Source organism: Orcinus orca, chromosome 11 (genome assembly GCF_937001465.1).
Source record: "Orcinus orca chromosome 11, mOrcOrc1.1, whole genome shotgun sequence".
Classification (NCBI taxonomy): domain Eukaryota; kingdom Metazoa; phylum Chordata; class Mammalia; order Artiodactyla; family Delphinidae; genus Orcinus; species Orcinus orca.
The window spans coordinates 20,865,625-20,877,671 of record NC_064569.1 but is presented as its reverse complement, the minus strand read 5'-3'; the positions used below and the strand labels follow the sequence as shown (position 1 = coordinate 20,877,671).

General features: G+C 41.0%; 1 protein-coding gene across 1 annotated transcript in view; it reads left to right on the top strand.

The window, feature by feature from the left end:
* Window positions 1-12,047, top strand: part of LMNTD1 (lamin tail domain containing 1) — a 455,425-nt gene that overhangs the window by 215,740 nt on the left and 227,638 nt on the right. Inside the window, exon 7 of the mRNA XM_049694225.1 lies at window positions 6,755-7,050. The gene's annotated coding sequence lies outside the window, so the exon portion shown is untranslated. The remainder of the gene's footprint in view (window positions 1-6,754; window positions 7,051-12,047) is intronic.

Genomic DNA, 12,047 nt, shown 5'->3' with positions numbered 1-12,047 from the left:
AGAAATGCAACAGATTTCTGTGTATTAATTTTGTATCCTGTAACTAAGTCTAAACTACAATGAGGCACTACCTCACAACAGTCAGAATGGCCATGATCAAAAAGTCTACAAACAACAAATGCTGGAGAGGGTGTGGAGAAAAGGGAACCCTCCTACACTGTTGGTAGGAAGGTAAATTGGTACAGCCACTATGGAGAACAGTATGGAGGTTCCTTAAAAAACTAAAAACAGAGCTACCATATGATCCAGCAGTCCCACTCCTGGGCATTTATCCAGAGAAAACCATGGTTCGAATGGATACATGCACCCCAATATTCATTGCAGCACTGTTTACAATAGCCAAGATATGGAAGCAACCTAAATAAATGTCCATCGACAGATGAATGGATAAAGAAGATGTGGTACATGTACACAATGGAATTTTAAGCCATTAAAAACATGAAATAATGCCATTTGCAGCAACGTGGATGGACCTGGAGATTATCATACTAAGTGAAGTAAGTCAGAGAAAGACACATATCATATGATATTGCTCATATGCAGAATCTAAAAAAAAAATGATACAAATGAACTTATTTACAAAACAGAAACCCAGACTTAGAGAAGGAATTTGTGGTTACCAGGGGGAAGAGGGGGGAGGGATAGATTGGGAGTTTGGGATTGACATGTACACACTGCTATATTTAAATAGATAACCCACAAGGACCTATTGTATAGCACAGGGAACTGTCCTCAATATTCTCTAATAACCTAAATGGGAAAAGAATTTGAAAAAGAATAGATAGTTGTATATGGATAACTGAATTCCTTTGCTGTACACCTGAAACTTAACACAACATTAATCAACTATTCTGCAATCAACTATGCTGCAATATAAAATAAAAAATTTTTGAGAAGAGTGAAAAAAATTTTTTTAATTTATTAAAAAAATGCCAGTGATAAATTTGACCTGACTCAGCCTCTGGTCAAAACATTTTTTAAAAAATTTATATACAATTATTTTCAGTAAATATTTTCTTGAGTCTTTTCGAGAAAGAGAGGAGAGGAGAGGAGAGGAGGATGAATAACTATCTTCCTCTTGATAACTACCCTTCATGTGCTTGGAAACCATGTGTGAACAAACTCTTTTCTACACTATGCAAGAGCAGTTGCTTTCCCCATCTGGTCCATTTTCCAGTAATTGAACATGTTTGTCATTTTCCTTCAGGATTGCTTCCAGAGCTCTGTCTTCTTTGCATGTGAGGCTCCAGACTGTATCCACTATTCTAATGGAAGCCTTGCACCATCCAAATGTAGGACTTGGAGGGATAACCCAGGTTTATTCCTCTGTTCATCTCATTACAATGTGAGCAGCATATATGGTTTGTAATTTATCTTCAGACAATTTTATTAAGTATCAATGGGTGTGATTTTGACATGCTGGGGCAATAAGTAACAAAGTAAATGGGTAAAAGCCCTCCTTTCTAAGAAGCAAAAATAAATCAGATAATGTGATTTAAAAGGCTCACAAAAAATATTAGGAATTTTATTTTAATTCTTTATTATTATTGTTTTTACATCTTCATTGGAGTATAATTGCTTTACAATGGTGTGTTAGTTTCTGCTTCATAACAAAGTGAATCAGTTATACATATACATATGTTCCCATATCTCTTCCCTCTTGCGTCTCCTTCCCTCCCACCCTCCCTATCCCACCCCTCCAGGCGGTCACAAAGCACCAAGCTGATCTCCCTGTGCTATGCGGCTGCTTCCCACTAGCTATCTACCTTACGTTTGGTAGTGTGTATATGTCCATGCCTCTCTCGCTTTGTCACAGCTTACCCTTCCCACTCCCCATATCCTCAAGTCCATTCTCCAGTAGGACTGTGTCTTTATTCCTGTCTCACCCCTAGCTTCTTCATGACATTTTTTTTCTTAAATTCCATATATGTGTGTTAGCATACTGTATTTGTCTTTCTCTTTGTGACTTACTTCACTCTGTATGACAGACTCTAGGTCTATCCACCTCATTACAAATAGCTCAATTTCATTTCTTTTTATGGCTGAGTAATATTCCATTGTATATATGTGCCACATCTTCTTTATCCATTCATCGGATGATGGACACTTAGGTTGTTTCCATCTCTGGGCTATTGTAAATAGAGCTGCAATGAACATTTTGATACATGACTCTTTTTGAATTATGGTTTTCTCAGGGTATATGTCCAGTAGTGGGATTGCTGGGTCATATGGTAGTTCTATTTGTAGTTCTTTAAGGAACCTCCATACTGTTCTCCATAGTGGCTGTACCAATTCACATTCCTACCAGCAGTGCAAGAGTGTTCCCTTTTCTCCACACCCTCTCCAGCATTTATTGTTTCTAGATTTTTTGATGATGGCCATTCTGACTGGTGTGAGATGATATCTCATTGTAGTTTTGATTTGCATTTCTCTAATGATTAATGATGTTGAGCATTCTTTCATGTGTTTGTTGGCAGTCTGTATATCTTCTTTGGAGAAATGTCTATTTAGGTCTTCTGCTCATTTTTGGATTGGGTTGTTTGTTTTTTTGTTATTGAGCTGCATGAGCTGCTTATAAATTTTGGAGATTAATAGTTTGTCCATTGCTTCATTTGCAAATATTTTCTCCCATACTGAGGGCTGTCTTTTGGTCTTGTTTATGGTTTCCTTTGCTGTGCAAAAGCTTTGATGTTTCATTAGGTCCCATTTGTTTATTTTTGTTTTTATTTCCATTTCTGTAGGAAGTGGGTCAAAAAGGATCTTGCTGTTATTTATGTCATAGAGTGTTCTGCCTTCTGTTTCCTCTAAGAGTTTGATAGTTTCTGGCCTTACATTTAGGTCTTTAATCCATTTTGAGCTTATTTTTGTGTATGGTGTTAGGGAGTGATCTAATCTCATACTTTTACATGTACCTGTCCAGTTTTCCCAGCACCACTTACTAAAGAGGCTGTCCTTTCTCCACTGTACATTCCTGCCTCCTCTATCAAAGATAACATGACTGGGCTTCCCTGGTGGTGCAGTGGTTGAGAGTCCACCTGCCGATGCAGGGGACACGGGTTCGTGCCCCAGTCCGGGAAAATCCCACATGCCGCGGAGCGGCTGGGCCCGTGAGCCATGGCCACTGAGCCTGCGCGTCCAGAGCCTGTGCTCCGCAACGGGAGAGGCCACAACAGTGAGAGACCCGCGTACCACAAAAAAAAAAAAAAAAGAGATAAGGTGACCATATGTGCGTGAGTTTATCTCTGGGCTTTCTATTCTGTTCCATTGATCTATCTTTCTGTTTTTGTGCCAGTACCATACTGTCTTGATTACTGTAGCTTTGTAATATAGTTTGAAGTCAGGGAGCCTGATTCCTCCAGCTCCGTTTTTGCTTCTCAAGATTGCTTTGGCTGTTTGGGGTCTTTTGTGTTTCCATACAAATTGTGAATTTTTTTGTTCTAGTTCTGTGAAAAATGCCAGTGGTAGTTTGATAGGGATTGCATTGAATCTGTAGATTGCTTTGGGTAGTAGAGTCATTTTCACAATGTTGATTCTTCCAGAGGAATTTTAAATGGTATATGAAAAATAGGGTTACAGAATAGCAAACCTCAAAATTAAGAAGTTATTAAGTACAATATATAATTAGATTTTTCTCTTTTACCTGTAACAAACAACTTCCCCATTTTATATAGAAATAGTTAACATTAAGAGAAATTAATGAGATTTGGAATACTGTCTCAAGCTATTGGAAAATAAGAAAATTAGAACAATATTCATGAAATTGGTTTTTCACAGTTTTTTCTGTTTCTTTCCTGATTTATTTTGCAAAGAAAACACTTTGACAATGTATAAGAAAGATTTAAACTGAGATAATTATAAATTATAATCACGATTTTCTAAATAGCAAAAACGTTAACATTTTTTTCCACCTTTGTTGAGATACAGTTGACATATAACATTGTGTAAGTAACAATAACGTACTTTAGATCGGAATTTCTCCTTTTTGCAGGTACTAACAGCTTAAGAAGTAAAGCAAAAAAATGTTTATCTATTGTTCAAAGAAACATTTTATTTATATTGTTACAAGGAAGACAAGTCTTTTATCCGAGGTTACCCAACATTTGGATCTTACATAAATAAGACTTAAAATCCAAAGAGAAGCTGTGTTGTTGTAAACAACAGCTATATTGGATGAACTTGATCCAATTTTTGAAAAGAGTTTCCTTGTCCACAGCAAGGCTCTTACACATGCACGAGGAAAATCAGGCCTATGCCCTTCGTTTAGTTGAAGCCTAGGGTAAAAATCCTAGACAGTTAATTTTGGATCAATGAAACCTATTTGTAGAAATAGTGCACAACATAATGAGCATGATAAGGGCTAAGAAAATCATCCCTCTTCCTTTCTTTTTTTCTCCTTTGAATATCAGCCGCATAAGTGGCCTGTGGACCTCCTCTACTGGGGGAGGTACATTTATCCCGATGTTCATTTATAAAGAATTTAGCTTAAAAGGTAAAAAAAAAAAAAAATTATTCCTAGGTAATCATTCCTTAAAGCAGATTTATTATGAATAGAACATTTGTGTGTTTGGGAGTGTTGTTTTCCCGGGCACATACAGAAGACAGATTGTTGACAGTAAATGTTTAGTCAAGGGTGAGAATACTTTTGTTTTAGTTACAGATCCTTTCTACCAGCCAGATGATATTTTTTCCTTTCAATCAGTGCCGCAGAAGCTTTTGTGTGTTATATAGCAGTGCTGCTAAATATGATGGAACGGCTGCATCTTTTAATTTAATCCCAGTAGGAGAATAAGCTATTCTTCTTTTACTAGGCGACAGACGGGGACTTTTAATGTCATGTAAAGGTCAGCTGGGTGAAGCCTTTTGAGAGATGGTGCTATCATGTCGGACTTTCTTGAATCAGTTACCAGAGGCAAATGGTTGTCTCCATTTTCTACAAAGCATTGCTTTTGGATTAGAATGCTCTTTGGAAATGAGCCTGTACCGGCAACATGTACACATTTAGGGCATCATTTGACTGCCTTATACTTAATAGGTGTGATGGGACAAATGTAATTAACATATGAGGAAGGTTCTGGCTTGGCCTGCTCAGTTCCCTATCTTTCATGCACATGAAGGAAGGCTCCACCAATTCCAGGCAATTCTTGGGGCTTTCATGATGGAATGAAGATAAGATAGGCCAAAAGCAAAGCAGATGGGTTTTTGACAGAAAAGAAAAGCACAGAAGAGCCCTCGTGTCCAGGGGTCTGTAGACAAGGTATATATCCTTTGGTAGGGGACTCTGGGAAGAAATGATGAACTTTTGGAAGGAATGATGTAGAAACATAATCAGTTCTTCTGAGGAAGGAAAGTGGAAGGTTTCCAGAGACTTGAGGCATTATAAAATAGGGAAAGAGAGGATTTTAATGAGTTTTGTTGTTTATGTACTTGTATCCTCTTTAAAGATGTTGAAATGTGTACATAAACATCGGACGTCCTATCTGAATTATATATTTTTGAATGTAACAGCCTTCTGGGACTGAGCCAAGTGACCATGGCTTCCTTGGGATTATATCTGTAGGATAGTTATGAGCTTTTTATAATGGGCTTTTTCTCTGGGCGTTTCCTACTTCAGACACATTTTGGTACACTGGAAATTTTCCAATGATGAGAGGTTTCTGTGGGTGTATGAATATCTGTGAACCGATAGGCTTATTTATCTACAAGGCTATGAAGTATTCTCTGTGTCCTCAAGCAGTATATCTGCTGACAATGCTATATCATAAAAAAGATTTGTGATATCGTTAGAGATACAAGATGGTGAGTGATGATGTTGGAGCACAGCATCTCAAGAGCTTGAAGGTGAACTGGAAAAAAAGTAAAATCAAGATATAAGAGATTTATTTGCCAATATTAGTCTAGAGAAAACTTGGCAGGGTGTGTAGAAACAATTAAATATACAAGTCAGCTATCAAGTCGCTAGTCTTTCTTTTGTTCAAAATCTTCCTATTGGGTAGAATCCTAATTGATTACTTGCTGACTTGTATCTCTGAAGTTTTTCTGGGACTTGGACTTTATAGCAGTAATAAAAGATTTTCAAAGGAAAAATCTAAACATCTCTCAAGAATAATTTCCATTTCTAAGCATACATCTCTGATTCTATATAATATCATCAGTTTCCTAACTTTTAAAGTCCTCTCTCAGCCCACTTGTTATAGGAGTCACAGGGTACCACCAACGAGCCTGAATCTACCCCAAAGAAAGTCAATGGGTTGTAATAATCCCAAAGGTTTAAATCTTCAGCAAGGCTGTGCAGTCACACTGGGAGATCCTATAGCCTTGACTGCAGACAAGGTCCTGGGGACTCTGGGAAGGATGAGAGGAGCCTTGGAGCACAGACTTTTGACCCCAGGTCACGTTTGCGTTTCCTCCCTGCTGCTCTCCTCATTTTATATAATCTGCTTTCACCCATTTTTGTGTACCGATAGGCTGTGTTGTCAATCATAGTGAGATGCTTTACATGGAGAACAATGATTTCCTATGAGGTCTACCTTACCCTCTGGCTGTAACAAAGAATTTGGAAATGCTTTTCCTTCTATGTTCTGAGAGCACATTTACACCAATACTTTATGGATACTTTAGTGCTTGAAGTAACCCTGTGAGGTCAGAGTTTATACCAGTTGGGATAATTCAGGATGCTTTAATAAACACCCCCCACCCCAACTCTCACTAGTTTAACACAATAAAATAAACACTGGTTTATTTCTGTTTTACACAGAGTCCAAAGTGGTTGGTCCTACCTGGCAGTAGGACTTCCACAAGGTCATTCAGAGACTCAGACACCTTCCAGTCTGTGGTTCTGTCATCCCCTGCAGCCCTGGAGTCCTCTGTTAGAGCCTCTGATTTGATCCAGAAAACAAGAATGTGGAGTGTCACTTGGAAGATTTGTACTGGCCAGACCTGAAGGTGGCATCCGTCACTTCTGCTCTTATCCTAACAGCCAGCACATCTGGCCACACTCAACTGGCAAGAGAAGCTGGGAAATACAGTCTACGTGTGCGGCCAGAAGACAAGGTAATTGGGTTTGGTGAAACACTGGCCAGTCTCTGGCGTAGTGTTACTACTGTCCCCGCCTTACTGATGGGTAAACTGAAACATAAAGGGGTTAAGTAATACACCGAAGTCACCTAACACGTGGTAAGCAAGAAAATCTGAACCCAGGAATCTGACCCCAGAACAGCCTTTTAAACCTTTTAAACTACAGGTCTGCCTCCCAGATAATTAATGCATGGTGTTTCCTGTTACTTCAAATGAGTAAAACAAGGCTGAGGAAGATAACATGCCTCCTCCTAGTTGACAAAATGCAGCAGACACAGGATTAATATTCCTTTATTCCATGGAATTGCAGTCCCGTTTAGGACGAGTGCAGGACCCTCTGATTTCAGTGGCTCTTTTCCTGAGCATCTTTGGGGAAGAGGGATGTGTGTTCCAATCTCAGTGAGTATTTTAAGGTGAGCCAACTCACTTTATCACCTGAGACCCTTGGTTCCAACAGCATGCAACTAAGGAGGCAAATAATTAAAATTAGGGATCATGGAGTAAAGCAGACAGGCAGAAAGACATGGGGTTAAGAGGCAGAGTCTGGAACCAGAGCTCCCAAATCAGAAAAATCCAACCCTGGCTCTGCCTGCAGCTGGCTGTTCCTACCTCATTTAAATAAATGTCAAGTTTTTCCCTTGGTCTCTGTCTCAGAAAGGGGCACGTAATTCCTTAGTAGGTCCTAGTTTGTTCAAGACAATCTTAGCTTATACTGTTGTTCTAGGGTTATTGTTAATAGCACCTCCTTTCACTCTCAGAAATGTACTGACTTAGATGATAAATTATATGATTACCCTACTTATGGCACCTGAAGCATCTTCACCCAGATATTACTTGGTAATAAATCTTCTGGGGAGGAGGTCACCCCCTAAATTAATTAAGCTCCATAAGCCTTAATCACAAAGCTTGAAGAAATTTGATTATAATACTGAAGTTTGAATTTAGTTTGATTAGCTTTCTGCTGAATTTTAAAAGAATCCGGGAGTTCCTTGTATGTGGGTAGCTCTGCCCCAAGCCCTGCCTTCTTTATAGAGGGACTCGGCCATCTCTTCAGCACAGCCTGAGTCAACAGGCTACCCTCCAAGCCACACGTTTGCTGTTACCTGTAGACCCCCTGGTGGACTGTGGACCCTGCCTCTACAGACAAGGAAAGATCCGGTCTCCAGCTACCATACCAACCTCCCTTCGCTCCCTCTCTGCTTGTACCCCACCTGGAGTGGCGAGAAGCCGTACCCTTCGACTTCCCTTTTTGGCTGGAGATTATCCCTTTTCTTCTCCACGTGGGATTTGGGAAAACAGAAGGGAGCCTCTAACCTCATTTGTTTGCACCTACCCATGCCTTGTGGAGCCATGTTCTGTGTAAGATCTGTTCACTGAGAGAAACAAGAAACTATTTCTAGTCTTCAACAGACTTTTATGATCTGGCCTCTGCCTACCTCTTTGGCTTCAGCACCTGTCACTCTTTCTCTAGATTGGCCACACTGCCTGCCTACTTTTTGTAGACTATGCCAAGCACGATCCTGCCATATGGTCTTTGCTCTTGCAGCTCCTTCTGGCTGGAATGCAGCTCCTTCTGGCTGAAGTGCTGTTCCCCAGATCTGCTTGAATCAGCTCTTTGAGAGGACTTCTCTGATGATCCAATCGAACATAACTTTCACAATCACTTTCTCTGTCAAAGTCCTGTTTTATTTCCTTCACAATACTTATCACTATCTAAAATTATTTTGCTGATTGAATTGCTAACTTTCTTTCAAACTCCTCGATAATAATAATAAATAATAGTTACTAGACTTGCCTCTGGAGTCAGTCCCCAATAAGGATCCTTTTGCCTGGTGTCACTTGCGCCAATAGAACCAGACCGAGTTCAGTTGAGAAGCAAAGGAAAGCTTTATTCTTTGATCAAAGAATGGAGAGATGTGGGCTCGGGCTGTAGAGCACGTGCTCCCGCAAAGACCATCAGTAGGGCTGCTTTATAGGGTTCTTGTCTGAGGAGGGAGGGGCAGAGCTCTCGAGGGTCCCGTGCGGGCGAGTTGCTCACGGTGCCCCAGATCCAAGCGCTGGGCGCAGCGTCTCTGCACACAGACTGCTGCCGCCATCTTGAATGGAGGGGTCATGGGCAGTGCTTCTCCGTGTGTCTCCAAGTTGGGGTGTCAGGGTCATCAGTTCCGTACTGGAAACTCTAATCCAACACATTAGGTGTAAGACCTCTGCACTCGGCCCACTACAGGCAAGCACAAAAGAAGAGGTAAGACCTTATCACCTAGATTCCATCTTATTCCCCCCTCCCAGGGACCCCAGTGGGCTTTGTTGATGCCACTATGAGCCTCACCCTCTTCTAAGTACTCTACATTGACTAATTTTTAAAATCTTTATAGTCATCCTATGAGATAGGCACTATTATCATTCCCTTTATTTAGTTATTTATTTATTTGGCTGCTCTGCGTCTTAGTTGTGGCACATGAGATCTTCATTGCCACGTGCGGGATCTTAGTGGTGGCATGAGGGATCTAGTTCCCTGACCAGGGATCGAACCTGGGCCCCCTGCATTGGGAGCACAGAGTCAAAACCACTGGACCACCAGGGAAGTGTCCCATATCATTCCCATTTTATTACTTTTTTAATTTTTAATAAAGAAACTGAGATTAAAAGAAATAAAGTAACTTACCTCATGTTTCAGAAAGGGAGCCAGGATTCAAGCCTAGACCGTCTGGTTCCAGTGTCTAATCTGAACCACCAGGCAAGGCTGCCTCCCATCAAAGTCATCCCCAGAGGACAGAACGTCCATGTCCTGTGTGCCACTGTATCAACTTCTGTGATCTTGTGATTTATAGTAAGAGATACGTATTTGGTCTTTGTCTGGGTTCTGGCACAGGGCTCCTAAAACCATTGGAATTTCCTAAGTGTTGAGAGCAATAAAAAATGTCTTTTGTTAGTAATGAGTGACTTCTGGAAAGCACCTAAGGATGGGGGCTGGTTGCCAGAGAGTCCAATCATGTGATTAGAGGGTTGGAACTTTCAGTCCCACACCCCCTGATCTTGAGGGAGGGAAGAAGTGCTGGTGGTTGAGTTCAGTCACGAATGGCCAATGACCTAATCAATCATGACCACGGAATGAAGCCTCCATGGAACCCCAAAAGGAGAGGGTTCTGAGAGTTTCTGTGTTGGTGAACATGTGTAGATTTGGGGGAAGGGCGTGGAAGCTCTGCACCCCTTCCCACATACCTTATCCTATGCATCTCTTCCATCTGGGCTGTTCCAGAGTTAGAGCCTTTTATAATAAAACAGTAATCTAGGAAGTAAGATGTTTCTCTGAGTTCTGTGATCCGCTCTAGCAAATTAATGGAACTTGAGGAGAGGGGTCATTGGGACCCCTGATCTATAGCTGTTTCGGGGGAGTGACAGTTTTGTAGGATTGAACCCTTAACCTGTGGAATCTGACACTACCTCCGGGAAGACAAGTGTCAGAATTGAGTTGAATTGTAGGACACTCAGCTGGTGTCCGAGAACTGCTTGTTGGTGTAGTGTAGGGAAACTTCCCCCACTCCCACCCCTCCGCCTCCCGCCATGACAGCATTGGCTCCTACAAGACTTGGCTCAATTAATATTTGTTGAACTTTGAGTGAATGTATGGTGTCATAAAACTTTGACCTTGTTTGATTTTTATAAACAGAGAAGGAAACCTCTCACTTGCCTATCTAATAGAAATGCCAGAGCTGAATATCTTGTTTCAAGAGCAATTGGAGGCAGGGGCCCAGCCAGGGATGCCCCTGAAATGCAGATGGGGGAAGAGTGCTGCATAGCCCAATGGCAGATCCCGCATGGAGCCTTGAGAAATTTGTAGTAGTGGTTTTCCATGGGGTTTCTGAGTTAGTCCTAAAATAGGCAATCTGGCACCAGGTTACTAATGCCAAAGGGAGCAAGATGCAGACATAGAAGCAGTAGAGTGAACTAACAAATCCCCTCTCACCTTCCCCACCATCAGGGGTGGGCACGGAAAATTAAGCTGTCTTGGATTGAATTTCTACAACTTGCAGCTGAAGGAACCTTCTCCCCACTTCTCTGTCACACCACCTGGGCTCCCCAGCATTCTGTACAAAACCTGGATCTCTTCGCTTGTCACATTATGTAGAATTTCACTATTCATCTGTCTCCCGTCCCCTCTAAAAGGTAAAGTCTTTTAGCAATATCATGTCTAGTTCATCCTTTACATACCACGACATAGTTAATAAGGTATGCTTCCTAATGTTACCTGAGTCAGCCTGACCTGCCTTAGTTCACTTCTCTGAGAATGAAGGAGAGAGTCACACAAGTAATCTGCAAGTTGTTTTCCAGCTCCATGCACTGTATCAGTCAGGTGAGGACTGTGTATTGCTTTTGTTTTGGATTCAGGCCCTGCTACAGAAAGATGAGGCTTTGTCTGTATGTGCTGTGAATCTGGTTGTGAGCCAACTAGTTAAAAAACTAGATGAATACACCCTTTCAATGTCATGTTCCTATTTGTCCCCCTATCTCTTCCCTGCACTGCTGGTTATTTATGTATTTAATATGCAGATAAAGATGCACCAGCTCATACATCAGAGGCCTGCCCCCTACGTCCCTGGGGCCTATTAGGAGCAGATCTGTATATCTTGACTAGAGCAAGTCCCTTTGAGGCGATTCATCTGGGCTGGCCCTGTTATAAGCTGGGGCTTCTCTTTTTTCTTCCCTTTACTTTCTTTGTATTATTGACGTTTGTACAACCCTTGTTCAGTTCTCATTTCTGTGGACATCTGTTATGCAGCCAGTCATTAAAAAAAAAAATCTAAACTGAGTTAAACATATCAACCACAACACTTCCCTCAGTCCCCAGGGAATTCAGACCTATTTCTATAGCTGCTGAATGTAAAAACACTGTGAATTATATCATTTGTATGATTCTAAAATTAACTATGAACGTGCTGGGAGCCTTAAACACGTTCTAGGCTTTCTTAATC